The sequence below is a fragment of the Diprion similis genome, chromosome 6 (assembly GCF_021155765.1).
Source record: "Diprion similis isolate iyDipSimi1 chromosome 6, iyDipSimi1.1, whole genome shotgun sequence".
NCBI lineage: Eukaryota > Metazoa > Arthropoda > Insecta > Hymenoptera > Diprionidae > Diprion > Diprion similis.
Genome location: NC_060110.1, coordinates 23101097 through 23115790, shown reverse-complemented (window position 1 = coordinate 23115790; position 14694 = coordinate 23101097). Strand labels below are relative to the sequence as shown.

Genomic DNA, 14694 nt, shown 5'->3' with positions numbered 1-14694 from the left:
CAGCAGTAATCTACTTACGTTACACGTATACATGCAAGCATACCTGTGCAGGAACGTCGGTTAAGCCAGAGGCTATCACCCGCGAACCACGAGCCCCGACCGCCGTAGTGAAGTTGCCACACCGCGCGCGAAAAAGTTGGCAAAAAATTCTCCATTACCACCACCACCACCACCACCACTACTACCACGCGATCAAGAAATGTGTAAAAAGAATGAAATGATAAGAAATGATGTGACAAATCGTATAGAAATTTAAACAGTTTTGGAACGTGAAATCTGGTCGTTTTTTTTTTTTTTTCTTTCTTACCGCGGAAATGATTAAAAGATCATAAACGTTTTCGCTGAATCACATCATGCGGAAAAAATTATCTCCCGTCGATAAATTTCAACTGTAAAAGCGCGGATAGCCGTGTTGTTGCTGGATGCTTTCGATCTGATGTGAATCATTATCATGACGCAACACAATTGACAAAAAGTTATAAGGATCTGGCAGATTTACGAGCGGAGAACCGATAAAATATAATTTCGGCAGCGTTAATTGGGGGTGAGAATTTTTACTTGTGGTTTACTTAATCATGTTTATATGAGGGAAAAGTTATTTCGTGCATGCACCTTTGCGATTTTCAGTCACTTTATACATACAACGAGGTTCTCTTTGTAACGAACATACGATTATACTGATAATATAACGTTTCTCTTTAGAGACAGAACGGAATCTGTATGTTTCCCGCATATTTCCATGTGAAGATAATTCCCGAGGTAATATAATTAAGCAATAAGGATTGTTACGGTTTGTAACAGAATTTCTCATACCAAACACGCAGGTTAAAAAGCTGCTCTGCAAAGCTATGCTGGATATCCGTAGCAGCTATGACTACTTTATGGATCCAGCCACTCTATAAGGCGTTTGCCCCCCGATGATTGGCTTCTTCGGAACAAAGAATAACGCTTGAGTATATTAGACTGGGCACACAGAAGCTCTTTGTTCTTTACTTTACGTCTCAATTTCCATACATTGCACGTTTAAAATAAGCTGGAGGACTGGTGAAGCCGAAACCTAAATTTCAAACATCTTCTTCAGCGAGTTTAGATCAACGAAAGAGCAACACTTACATAAATAAACTTTCACTGTCATTTAAATTCTTCAACGAGTTGCCGACTTCGTTCCACACCTTGCATCGGATGTATTTCCGAGACACTGTGAAGGTCGATATTAATTTCCGAGGGTACAAGGTGCACGCAGAGGAAAAGGTAATCTAAATGGAATGCCTTGGCGAACATTTCCTTGGAGGTGATTTGCCGTTCCCAAAACCCCCAAGAGAATCTAGGAAACTTCCCAATCGTCTCGTCCAACTAATACGTTTGGGAATCAGATCTGATAGAAGTTCAGTTGTTGATCGACCGTCGTTACCAGCGATCAAATAAGACCCAGAATGCCGAAGGCGTTATGATTGAGCTGCTGTGTTCATTAGGAAGTCCAAAGCCAGCATCCCCTCCGGATCGTTATGTCAGCGAAGAGAAGGGTTCTTTGGGGAATACTCTCTTGCTTGATCATTGGCAATTCAGTAACCACATTCATTACTTCTTCTGATCACATACAAACTACAGTTTCTCTCTTAAAGATCTTTCTTCTAGGCGTTGGGCGTCCAAGTTATTGCCTACCAAATGTCTAATCCGGAACGACTCATCTTCTCTGTAATGTGGCGTTTGTAGCTTCGCCGAACTTAATAGCCGGAGACTACAGTCTGCGAGGAATGCACTTCCCTCCAATCTCCATCTATCAAAATCAATCCGATCTGAAAGTGCACTTAGCTGAAGCCAATGTCGTTGGGTTCCACCTCCAAGATAACATGCACCAGACGAAAGCTGGCCTGATGATTCATTTCACTGCTGGTTCAATTCTTCTCAGTTACTCGCGTGATCGAGGCTTTTTGGAGAATGGAAGATGGACCGGTATTCGTACAATTCCGTACACTGCAGATAAAGCACTTCTGTGGCTTGGGCGTTAGCAACTTCTATCGACGAAATTCTGTTCCTGGGAAAAACAGACGATTGGGTCGGGGTTCGGGTTGGGATATAGACGATGCGGTTTGGCCGAGCCTTTGGACCGCGGTTTTTGGTGAATGTACCGCAGCAAGTTCTGCCCCCGACTCGAACGTCACCCACAATTTGGGTGAGAGGAGATACCGAGTTTCGTGTTCTCGTTGTTCTACGATTCTCCAACGCTGGTTACAAGGATGTTGCCCAGAAGGACAAGAGACAACGGATAATTGTGGTGGATCATAGCCGACTTGACTCATCGTTCAGATCGATGATTGATCCAGTATTACCGTTGAAGTGCTAATTCTGTCTCGAGAAAGAATCAAGCCTGATAGTCACATGGCGTTATGACGTTCAGAATGGATTCGGCTACAGAAGGGCCCTCCATTAAGCCAATAATGGACGAAGATGAACGCGGTTTCCGGGAATCGGGGGAAATTGGAGAATAGAGAAGGGCACAAAACACGTCGAGGCGCCAGGAGGGTGTGATTTTGGTAAATGGGCATTCGCGTGCAGGCTACCATCCATTTTCCATCAGTAACAATCATCCATGATTAAAATCGATCGACCCTGGATGGTACAATAAAAATTCGAACCCGTTACACCAGGTCACCCCACATATCCACACTAAAATCCGAAACAGAATATCGGTTCGATTGCAAGCAAGAGCCGACAGTAGAGGACGAGTATACTGGTATAGGGTCCTCGTGATCAATTTGCCAGGACAATTGCATAGAATCTGCGACTACCTTGATTACCGTCCGACTGATCCGGGCCACACAGAGGCTCTCGAATCCATTGACGTTCTCAACTCCCCATCATCTCTACCCTCCGCCAGTACACGTGTCTCAGATACACATCAGCCTGCCATTCAGGATGTCCTTTGCGATGTTTACCGCCATTGAAGATGGTTTTGGTTACAAAAATTAAATTTGAGAAGCGGTCGTGGAATGTTCAGCGACGGAACATCCTGTGTGCAGATGATGTAGGCCTCTCCGATAGAGTGGACACGTGTGAATCCATCACACTCGGATGCCGAGGACAGAGACGTCAACAGGATAACAGGAAGGCCGATAGTCCTGCGCCGTAATCCTCCTCTCACCCGGACCAAACCAATTGCTTTGGCATTCGCCAATCGACGATAATTTGCCGCTATGGTTAAGTGGATCGAGTTTCGGACGGATCTTCAAACTTCTTAACTCCGCTCGAGTCCTGCATGGTGAGTTGTGTTGGTACAAGTACCTTCGGTTCATTATCGCGGACATTAGCATCTAGGATTCCGGTGGCGGTTGACTTTAAGCAGGTTGCAAGAGGATGCCAGATTAAGTACCTGTCGCAACTTTGGATCAGATAGCGGAGTTACAAATCAAGACCTTGTCTCCCTGCACCACCATCTCTGCTTCCTAAACCTAGTTCACCTCGCTCTCTCGTCCACTGAGCGCGTGTCATCTGCTCTCCGCTTCACTGATACCAAACTTTCGAGTCTTGTAATTACGAGTTTTGCTAATTAAGGATGCGCGAAATTATGAACGTTAATTATTCACTAATTAGCAACAGATTCGTCATGTTTCTCAGTTCTGTATGCAGTACGTGCACGCAGACATTAACGCTGTTACGTATAAAAATAACAATATCACCGTCTATTTCTCATGTGGATAATTCGTAATTACTACCACATTTACAAATTCGAAACGAACCTCGGTTCGGGATCTTTATTTTTACAACACAAATCTCAACATTTGTCACACTTTTCCACCTGCATTATATCTTTAAAATGGCTACAATGATCGCAATTAGGATTTTTTAGACAGTAGCTTTAATCGAATTTCGATTAAACGTATATATAATATATATATAAATTTTTTTTTATATGAATTTCGGTCAAGACACAATTCTCCAGGATGGAAATGGCCGTGATGAATAATGAGTGAAAGCATTATCTGTAATCCGTATTAAATCCTTTGACGATAAGTCGTCAAGTTCTCTCTCGACTGGATTTGAGTGACGGGATTACAAACTGGTTTATCTTCACCTCTGGATAATTTGACAAATGCCCCGAGGGCAGATCTGCTGGTTTAAATTCATCACACGGTATGAGTACATCATTAAGACGAGTCAATGATATCTTGTGAAACCTCAACGATGAACGCATCACCTTCACAGACTTTCAATCATGGAATTCACGTATCGAATATGCAACAATTCCTCTTCGTAGAAGGTTTACTCAGCTTTCGAAGGCGGTTGCAAAAACCAACCTAATTGAACGAGCAGCATCTATACAGTGCAATTTACTTACTATGCAATTTTACACTTTCTGCAATGATTATAATGCAAATCATTCAATGATGGCTATTTCCCTTCCGGAATTCCAGCACAGTGTATAAGACCTTCGCTCGTTGAGTTGAGGATTTATTTCTACGGAGCTTAGGGCTTATCACCGTCAACCGGGTGACCGGGTAACCAGCTAACCATTCGCCAAACCACCGACCCTAGAAAATGGGTCTTGGACGTCAGCCAGACTCGGAATACACGCAAGACTTCCTCCTCCAGTATTACACGCGCTCTGTGGTTACCACAAGGGATACGGAGCCGAGAGTAAGCCACATACATTATGCACTCGTCGAGGCAGCTGCGAAAAGCTCGTGGCAAAACTAGCACCGGTATAGACCATGCGCCACCTTCTCCTGGTAAGAAATAGAGCAAAATATATTCGGAGGGTCAGCTCGTTACTGCAGGACATTTGTACAATACTTTTCACGGAGTTTCTTTTTGAAAGGATGCTACAAGGACGTCGAAATTTCCAGTTTCCTGACGTTGACCCATGAAAAACAACCCTTTCATGGTTTTTCCGCTATTTTATCGTTGACGGTTTTTACTGCAATTTTTGAGGAGAGTGTTTTAAGCTCACTGATGGGTCTCCCGGCAGGTGAAGTGAAGTTAGGAAGGACGACGATTGGGCAAACGGCTTTGCCGAAGTTGCTGTAGGGGTTGAAGACTCACCGATGAGGTTTTTACCCCGGACGTTCCAGTGTAGTGTAACTAATATAAATGGACGTCAGAGGGTTTCGAACGTAAGATCATAATTCTCAATCAGTTGATCCCCTCGAACGAGATCAAATAAATGATCGACAAGCTCGGGGGTATATGCAGCAAAACATCACCCGGGAATACCTTGAAGGTATAAAAGATACACAGTCTGTGAACCCATCGCTGTCTAATACGCTTTCCAGTACGTCAAGCAGCTCCGTTATGTCATCAATCTGTACACGGATCAATGTAGTACGTTCCACGGTGAGTAATCAATGCATTTGAGAATTGATAGTGGTTCGTTTCTTTCAACCAACATTCGCTGTTCGTGTTCCCCAATAAACTTGACAAGACTTGAAGACTATACGCCAATGAATGAGAAGCCACCAGTAAACGACAAGCTACAGAAAAGTTTACCCATAAAGTATACACAGTGACTTTAAAACAACTCATCATTCATTAGAGTATTTACCCAGTTTCGATTTGGTTGTAACGGGGTGTGTTTCTGGACTTGGATGTCGATGGCAGCATTTCGATGACCCCGTATCAACGAGTAGAAGGATCAGATGAAAAGAAGTGTTAATGCACCTTGGTCCATGGGAGGTTCGGATATACATTATAATGGGTGGAACACGATCCTCAACGGTTAGTGTCAAGCCGATAAGGTAGTAAGATACCGATGCGCCTGAGGGCAAGCTTTTGCTAAGCTCGGGACAAAGTAATAAAATCGACGTTTTAGTCACTTTGGATGAAATTTGAGTGAACTTTCCCCTCTCAAAATGACTCTGGAATGTTTTATCGAACTGAGATATAGCCTGCTTAGAAATTCCTGCCGCGGGGTTCACCGCTCGACTATATTCCCACCCCATATGTGGTGGGCTGGCTGGTTCCCGTTTTTGCAAGCTTCCGAGCCCAGCGTGGTTCGCCTAACGTAATCGTGGAGGAGGACGAGACGAGGGTGCACCGAAGTAAACCAGCGAGAACCATTATGTAACAGTTTCTTTGCTCAAATCTCACTTTTTTCCACCCCCACCCCCTTTTATTTCACTATCTTTTAGCTGCAGGTTGAGAAGGTCAATTCCAGCGTTATTTTTACGTCTGATCGCGTCGCGTTTACGAATTTGGCGAGTAGAGGGAAAATGAAAAAATAAATCGATCGTAAAGAGAGAGAAAAAAAATAAATATAAAAAAACTAGATACATGGCGAGACGGTTTTTTACACTATACGCTTTCCTTTCCTTCGACGGATGGATCGATGAAAGGAGAATTAACTCTCCGCGGGATTTTCATCCAGCGACCATTTCAACCACCACGCGAGCATTTTCTTCCTGCAGACGGCTGCTGCTTGAACTCACCCCTTAGGAGTTGTTCCGAGGGAATCTTCCCGGCTTCCTCCTTCGGGGTATGCTCGAGCACGACGCCACGACACCATCAAATATGCAACGACCCCGTCGCCTACGTAGAGATGAGAAGAGTTGATGAAGAGGGTAAAGGGAATAAGGCTACCCATTATCGCGTGATCACATCTTCCCGGCTTTTGGGCCACTTCTGGTTTCATTCCCTTCTCACAGTTTCACGCTGGATGTTATATACAGGGTGATGTATATATATATATATATGTATATATATATGTATATATATATATATATAGGCCGTAATTGAACAGTTATAAAAAATCCCATTTCACTTTTATTCCTTTAATCAAAGTAGGTATAGATAATATATCATCTTCGTTTCTCATCTCAGTTATTATGCATATAGATACTTATTTTCATCATCTCGACCCGGAAAAATGATTAGTTTTAAAATGAACGGTGAAAATTTTCTTTTCGTCGAATAAGAGAATCGAATTTAGTTTTTATTCCTCAATTTCTACTTGCAGATTTTAAAGGGTGGTAAAAACTTATTCTCTAACAATAATCATGCGAAGGACAAAATCTGGAGAAAAATTTAATGACGACTTCGCAGTTTGAATTAAGGGTGAAGCGAAATAATAATAAGAAGCGGCAGGTGCAGAGAGGCGTTATTAAGAACTACTCGGAACTAGATCATACAAAATGCGAAGCAAAACTTCCAAGACACTCTCATCTTATGCTAGTTGAAGGTGTTTCGGGTGTGGAGGAAGTGCAAAGGAAGAAGAGAGAAATGGACGCGGGTTGCAGTTGTCTGTTTAACGTTCTCGTTTTATTTCTACCTTATACTCCAGTCTGCGTTCTCAAGATGAGAGGGAAAACCGGAAGGGGAAGAAGACGAGATAAGAGGAAAGGAGGGCGCGAGGGGCGAAAAGAAGCCAAGCGTCTAGCGCACTGCGAATCGTCGTTATTTATGTATATTTCATGTTTATTTTTCTTTACAAAAAAATTTGTACAATTCATTTATACAATTTGAATTTATCAGTGCTTTTACTTGTATTCTCAATGGAAATGTGGAAACTGAATAGTTCGTTGATACAAAGAAAAAAAGTTATAAGTATCAGCAAATACGAAGATTTTGGTTTTATGTAATTAACATAATTATTATCGTCCTCACAAACAAAATAATTCAAAAATTGAAAGATCGCACGCATTCAACACCATATTTCGAAGAATTTTTAACTAATGCTGTCCAAGTATTTGCCAGAATTCACTGACTTACTTTTCCATACCAAATAAAATACTTTGAATAAAAAAAAAAAAAATACAATAATAAAAAAAAAAAAAAAAAAAAAAAAAAAGGAGAAGGAACAGACTGCAAAGGATGCTTTTTCTAATTTCGTTCGGAAGATAAATTTCTCGGGAGGCAACCGGCGGGAACAAGAGCCAATTCCGTCTTGAGTTCGTTCCGTTCTCGCGAACAATTCGCGTGTCGACGGACGCGATGGCATTTCTTAATACAGGCCATACGTGACGTATTGTATTCCTCCGTCTCCGTCGGCCTCGTCGTAGTAACGCCGCGCCGTTTCCCTCCAGCCGCGCGCTTCGCGCTGAGAAATATGAGTCGTAATTTATGGGGCCACCCGTTGTATTACGTACACGTGTATACGTATTTGTGTGGGTGTATAATCCAACCCGAGGCAGCGAGAAAAGAATTTTTGACGTTCGTCTATTTTCCTCGTCGTAAGAAACAAAATAAACAGAAAAATAAATAAACAGATTAACAAAAAATAATAAAATAATGTATATACTTATATACATATATATGTTATAATTTAATTTACGTGAATTAGATTAACGTTTCACCTGGGTATGTATAAGTATTCGATTTTATTGTTAGTACAAAAGATCCCTGAGGACCTCCGCGAGGTGAAAGATAGACGCAGACTCATAGTTCAATGTGATAAGTAATATTGAAAAATAGGTGAAAATATTAATAGAAAAGATTTAACATCGCAATGCGAATGAAAGCGTTGAAAATCAATTACCGCAGGGAAATGATGTTCGTACATACGTTTATCGATTGACGGAATAACGACGTTTTTACGTTCCTCTGTGACAGTTTTACAGAAGAGGGTGAGGAGGAGGAGGAGGAGGAATAATCACAACCTACCTACGAGAGATATAACGGGTGGGTGATTCAGTTTTTACATTCGGGAAAATAAACGCCTGCCACGCCTTCCGAAATTGGATACTTTAATTACAGCGAGTACCGGGGGACTCGACCTGTGTATACACAGATATATAGGTATAGTTATAATGTATATGCGTGCTATACACATACACCTACACGTATAATTTACAATTTCAGGTTTGACAGCGGCTTTGTGTTGATAATTGTTGCGCAGCTATCAGACTGGGAAATCGTGTGCAAAGAAAACTGACCGTTATTGTGCGCATGTCGTTATCAAGGGAGAGAGAATGAAAATTCCTGGGGTAATAAACTCGGTGAAAATTTAATCACACCGCTTATATTTGGAAAAAATTTTTAATTCGGTAAACGAAATCTGTTACACTTGATTCGATTGAGAAAATTTTTTTTAAGGAGTTATTATATACGGTCAGGAGTCCGAAAAAAAATCGATTTTTCAAGAATTTTTCTTGAGAAGACCTTTTAATTTATTAAAGTAAAAATTTGTATACATATTAAACCGAAAACGTTTCGTTAATATGATGTATTATCTTGAAATTGATCGAAGGAATAAGCAGAATAGTGATTTTTGACAAGATGGTGGCTTTGCAAAAAAAAAAATCGATTTCTGACAAAAATTTTAGGCCTTAAATTCTTTATAAAATGGAAAATATTTATCACTGAGTAGAAAACCTTTGATTAATTACTAAAAAATATACTTACAAAGCTTGTGTCAAAATTTGAGACTGATCGGTCGAACCGTTTCCGAGAAATCTTGTTCACCGTCTTTAAGAACACAGTTTTGAGAAAAACGCGTTTCAAGTATCAGAAGCACTTTACATGTATAGTGGAAAATTTTTGTTTTTTTTCAACTTACATCGAGTTGTCAATATTTGCTGGATTGACAAAAAATTTTCTGTGTGTGTGTATACTTCAATATACGTACACGAGGAAAATGAAATAAAAAAAGAAATCGATTTTTTGAACATTTTTAACTGTTTACAACCCGTTGAAAGAAGCGGAAAAATACTCGGAAAATCTTTTCAACGAGAAAGAAATAAGAAAGCAGAATAATATTCGACCATGCAAGCGTGTTTTACTACCGTACATACATATGTATGTTCAAATTTGCAACAGATTCTCGAGGAAACGGAATAATAATAGTAGAAAAAAAAAAAAAAAAAAAAAAAAAAGAATATATAATAGCACTTTCCTAAATCATACAATTTTCCTTGGACTTAAGAAACAAAAGTAAATCCACCGTGAATTCGGAGGGTAAATGAGAGAAAAAAAAAAAATAAGGATATAAAAAAATACGCGTAGCTGTAAATCAAGGGTAGTAAAAGAAAATGGAAGAAACATAAAAATGAGTAATAAAAGTCTCTCGAGTAAATTCGCGTGGACGTTTGACCTCTACGATGATTCAGATCTCGGGTTTAAATTCAATTCTTCGAAAAGCTGAGAAGACTACTAACGTAAGAATGTACCGAATTTTCTTTTTCCGTCAGGAGTGCGATTCTTTTTTCATTTAATTCTCACTGTTCATTATTTTTCTCGAAAAATCATCATGAATTATTTTCGAAAGTTATCCAGAAAAAAAAAAAAAAGAAAAATCATTTTTCCCAAAATGGTGTTCCAACTTCACAGAAGTATCTATAACGCAGATTTAACGCACAAACGCTATATAATTAATATCCGAAATTCCTACGAGGAGGGCATCGAATACCCCGAAGCTCTGTCCCAAAGCAAGCGTAATTACTTTCGGCCATGTGATTCTATAGGTAGCTAGATACCGGCTCATTATACTCGTAGGTTTATGCAACGACGAACCTAGGCACACAATCCTGTGCATACTAGCCTAGATAAACACAAGATACTGTACAAGCAAGACATATATATCTGAAATAAATCGAGGCCTCGATATTGTAATATTGAATATTGTCGGGAGTTCAATTTCCGGAAAATTTCAAACCGAGGATCAATGAAAATGTGCCAATGTTGTAAGGCACATAGATTTTAGAAATTACTTGACTATTTCATCTTCTTCCCAGGTCATCGATTGATGAAAAATTTGGTAAATTTTCTGTGCTTAAACTTCACTTTTTTCCAACAATTATTTTTAATATCTTTTCAGAGATTCGATAAAGTTCTTTTATAAATACGTTTTTGGCATGTAGTTTTGTAGTTTCCATTTTTATTTCAAATTCTTTTATCTTGTTGGAAGTATCAGCGATCGATTTTAGCCGACGTAAATTTTCTAATCAGTCTATACATATAATAAATAAGACGAGTCTAGACTTTGGGATTCGAGCGCTTCTTCAATATTTCTACGCTTTAATGAATCTCTAATTAATATTTCCACGGACTATTAAAACTGTTTTTAGCAATGTTTTATAATTAGTCTCACGGTTCTTATGTAATCAATCCGATTCGGCCGATTAATTTCACCTAAATAATAAAATTCTGGATGTATGAAAAGAAAAAAGGGGAAAGGAATTGGTATGAAGAATAAAAAAAAAATAAAAATAATAATAAAAACGGAGATAGAGAGGAGAGAGAGAGAGAGAGAGAGAGAGAGAGAGAAAACGAGGAAAATTCTCCCAGGATACCGGATAATCGAGCTCTTCTTTCGCACCATCGATTTCGAGTGTGCTATATGCATGTGCGGGAAATTCCATTATCATCGGTTAATTGTTGTTATCCATTAATTACCGATAGCCAGTACAGTCTACTGTCTTCATTAACAATAAAACCTGGGCGCAAATTTACACACACGTGGATGGCTGCTGATTTATTTTTTCAAATTTTTATTTCATTTGCTACAATTGATGATCGAAAAATAAGTGTATATATACATATATATATATATATATTAATATATATAATATATATTAATTAGAGTGTAACATTTTTTTTATTAATCATTACTGACGAAAAAAAAGAAAAAAAAAAAAAAAAAAAAATTGGCATCAAATTTTTTTGTCAATTATAAATACAACATACAACAAAAAAAAAAAAAAACTTACATTTCTTAAATATAGCTTTTTGAATATCGGGCCGCAAGAATTTTTCGCTAGAAACGGTAGAGGTACGTGAAAACTTTTTTTTCGCCATGTTATACGCGCGGATCAAAGCTTCTCGAATTTAATATCCGAAAGTGGGATACACGCCTGTATTGCTGTCATCCTTATCCTTAATGTACCCAAGTATCGGCGCTCGTCTGTCTCTGCCCGAAAACTCGAGGCGAAGACTCTGCTGATTCGGAAATTCATTTTCTTCGAATATATTTCAATGAGAAAAAACGCATAAATATACGTGCCTATATATATATATATATACGCCCTCTGGTTTCGTTCACTTTTTTTTTTACACAAGTAGGTAGATAAGGTACACATATCGACTCCACCGCCGCCGCACCTTTGCTAAAATATTTCAATCTCAAATCCCGCAGAATTTCTTGACAAAATTCCTTTCCGAATTTTTTCTGGATGGATCTTTTTTTTTTCTTCCTCAATTTTTTTCATTCACTTTTTTAATCCTCCACAGGATTATATCGAACGTACTTGAGGAATTTGATATGAAAGTTTTCTCACAGTCAAATGACGCAAACAATTATTATTGGCGAAATAGTTTCGGCAAATTTCACTGTCGGAAGGGTTCAAGTTACGTTTCGCGAGTTGCGAATTCGATCGCATTTTCGCAGGACAACGTTTCTAACGTCGGTGTTATCATTGGCAAGGAATTCGTACTTCGGCATGCCTACTGAATCATTCTAAGCTTTGTTTATGCCGCTACAAATTAGTGTTACGAATATTACTCAACCGATAAGTCTACTTGAACCTACTCGCCATTCGAACGGACCGAACGACTGAAAATTAGGAAACTACTAAACTATATACTAGAAGCTGCAGACGATCGGATAATTCAATTTTGCGTAAAGACGGTCATCGTATAATTACCATAAAATTTTGTCACCAAATTTTCCAATTCTTGCCAAACAATTTTCTGCTTAATTACAACGCGTGAACTCGAGATTTTTTCAAATAAGAATCAAATTCATCGACTGAATTTGATTGAATCGAAAAAAAAAAATCCATCGTACAAAAGGAGGTGAAAGAAAAAAAGAAAATAAAAATTCCCGATCACTGAAATATTTTCGACGACCAAAAAATATTTGGCGTCTAAAACGAAATTTTTCCCCCGATTTTTTTTTCTCTCTCTCTCTCTCTCTTTTGTCGTTTCACGGAAAGATAATTCTGCAGGTTACGGAAACTGGGGTAAAATAAAAATGGTTTTTAACACGGTGTAGGGGGGGGGGGGGAGGGGGTATAAAATTTCTACGCGTAAGATGTTACTTTCATTCGCAATTGAGTTTCTTTTCCAGAACGGTGATTTAAAACGGTTAAAGAGTTTCCGTTCGGTCCCTTTCAAAGGTGGGAAAGAAATACGTTTGAGATTAAACACTCGGGTGGATGTATATAAGGGTAGGTTTTCGGGGGATACAAGGAGGAGGGAGAGCACCGTGAATCGAGATTGGAAACTTGTAAACGGTTCTTTCGATGTACTTGAAATAAAGAACGCTTCCTACAGGATTGCCGGGAGGGTGAGAAAACGAGGGAGAAAGGGAGAGAGAGAGAGAGAGAGAGAGATTTATTTGCCTAGACTTGTACAGAGTCCTACGGTACAAAAAAAAAATTAAAATATTATACACGAAGAATTAAGTTAACAATAAGCTGATATATTGTTGATCAAGCTAGAACAGAAAGATATGGTGGAATGACAATATATAGGTAATAGAGTACATGACGTAACGTCTCTTTTAGAGAGATGATAATGATGATGATGATGATGATTCATTTATTATGCCATGGCATGCCTCTGGCATAAAGGAAAAAGCAAAGATTACAAGATAAAGTGTAGAATATATAACAAAATTTAAAAAAAATAGAAACGAGAGAGAAGGAGAATATTATTCAGATTATTCGGAAGCAGAAGACGATTCAGCATCTCGAAATGAGGTGAAAGATGAAAAGGCAAAGAAAAGGAAAAGGAAAAGGAAAAGGGAAAAGGGCTGCAGGCTGAGATGCTCGGCAGATGTCTGCGCTCGCGCCTAGCTATAATAAATTACACATCTCTGGATTTAATTAAAAATCTTAAACGGCACCCTGATAATATAATAACAGTCCTCGACATCGCCGAGAGTCTCGCGGACTTCTTTCTTCTCTATCTATCTCTCGCTTTTCAACTGCAGCACAGAAAGACTCGAGCTCCGGGTTAAGCGTTGATATAATATTTGAATTTTCCTCGTACAACTCCCGGCTCAAAACGATATTTTCATATCCTTAGACCAAAAACTTTTGAGTAGATATGTCAAAAAGTAGAATCTGCTATCGCAAAGTTTTACGGTCAAAATATACGTCGAATTTTGAAAACATCGAAAAGCTGATTCGTTAAAATTATATAAAATTCGTATATTTATTCCGACGATTCTACATTTTTCTTTTTGGCTTATTTCTAAAGTTTGACTTTTAATACTTCGACATTTTTATAAAATTTCGACTTTACATATTTTAAAAAATTGTAAACAGTGATACATTAATAATTAAATAAAAATCGTCACCCGTTTACTTTTCGTCTTTCTATACCTTTTTCAGTTTTTTTTTTTATTTCTCCACGCTTCCAGCATCTGCGAATTGTTACTTTTTGGTCTTTAGCGACACCGAGGCCAACGAATAGTGCGCAGAAAGCCGCAACGACTCGGACCATCATCCGGATTGACAGTTTGGTGAAAGCCGTTATTGGAGCTCGAATAAAAGTTTCGAGATAGTGGGTATTAATAACAGACGCTGCTTCCAGACAAACGTTATATATATATCGAAGTTAGCGCTGCCGTCTGAGCTTCGACTGTTGGCTGATGGTCTACATTTCTTTTTATTTCTCGATCTCGAAATTCCATTACAAGCTACAATTTTTTTTTTCTCACACAATTGTCATTATTCTCACTCATCTTTATCGTTAGAATTTATTCTTCTCTTTGACTATGTATTAATTTAACTGTAAGAAATTATTGGAAACGTCGAGTAT

The 14694-nt window shown here is 38.8% G+C and overlaps 1 protein-coding gene across 1 annotated transcript in view; it reads right to left on the bottom strand.

Moving 5' to 3' along the window:
• LOC124406923 (polypeptide N-acetylgalactosaminyltransferase 2) overlaps positions 1-14694 on the bottom strand; it is a 145341-nt gene that overhangs the window by 37702 nt on the left and 92945 nt on the right. The window lies entirely within an intron of this gene.